The sequence below is a fragment of the Phalaenopsis equestris genome, unplaced genomic scaffold (assembly GCF_001263595.1).
Source record: "Phalaenopsis equestris unplaced genomic scaffold, ASM126359v1 Scaffold233208, whole genome shotgun sequence".
NCBI classification, from domain to species: domain Eukaryota; kingdom Viridiplantae; phylum Streptophyta; class Magnoliopsida; order Asparagales; family Orchidaceae; genus Phalaenopsis; species Phalaenopsis equestris.
In genome coordinates, this window is record NW_018251161.1 from 127665 (window position 1) to 128344 (window position 680).

Genomic DNA, 680 nt, shown 5'->3' on the forward strand with positions numbered 1-680 from the left:
ACCGAACGAAAAAAATTTGTTCGCGTTTGTCTCGTTTACTTATCGAACGAATCGAACACGAACTCATTGACGAACCGAACACGAACTGTTCGCGAACAACGAGCTTTTTTGACAGCCCTAGCTAGGATAAGAAATTATGCTAAATAGGATTTAGTAAATTTAATAAATTTGAATTTATCAAAACTAAATATTATTAAATTAAAAATAATGTTTGATTTAATTAAGTTTAAATTTAATTAAATTCATGAGATGTGTCTGGCATAAATCTATTTAAATTTATTTTTCTTGCACTAAAGCCCTTAAGTCTAACTAATAAGTGAATTTAATAAATGGAATAGGTAAAAAATTAGATTTAACTTAATGACAAATTTATCTAATTTATTTATGATGTTTGGTTGGATTTAAATTAAATCTAACTTAAATCATGTTATAACTATTGTATTAAATAAACGTGTCAATATTAACTAATATTTTGAGTTCCATCTAAAAAATTCAAAAACAACTAAAAAAGAAATAGTTATGGGGCATTTACATGCATGCCACTTAATTCTTATGTATTCATATATCTCACAACTGAACTTGCATATTTAAAGAAAAATGTCTTAAATTTTTAATATCACATTAAAAATAATATTGGTATTTGACTATTGAGCCCTAATTTATTCATAAATCACACCCTA